Genomic DNA, 320 nt, shown 5'->3' on the forward strand with positions numbered 1-320 from the left:
TCAAACTGAATTCGTGAAGAGCCAGCCAGCTAGAAGTTTATCCATGATCCTCACTCGAAAAAAACAGCTGCACAAAACACGCCATGGCATATGAACAGATGTTTTGACTTTACAGATAGGAGCGAGTTTTGCCTGCACCAAACGCAGTCCTCCGAGGCACTATCTTGACCTGAATGTTCCTTCCATCAAGACAGGAATTCCTACAACTGCACTGGAATTTACACTCACAATACAGCGACATATGAAACTCTGTTGACAGCTTGTGACTTGTAGCGATTCCCCGTTTACAATGAGAACGCACCGAGTGACCTCCCTGTTGC

The sequence above is a fragment of the Penaeus monodon genome, chromosome 28, assembly GCF_015228065.2.
Source record: "Penaeus monodon isolate SGIC_2016 chromosome 28, NSTDA_Pmon_1, whole genome shotgun sequence".
In the NCBI taxonomy this organism is placed as follows: domain Eukaryota; kingdom Metazoa; phylum Arthropoda; class Malacostraca; order Decapoda; family Penaeidae; genus Penaeus; species Penaeus monodon.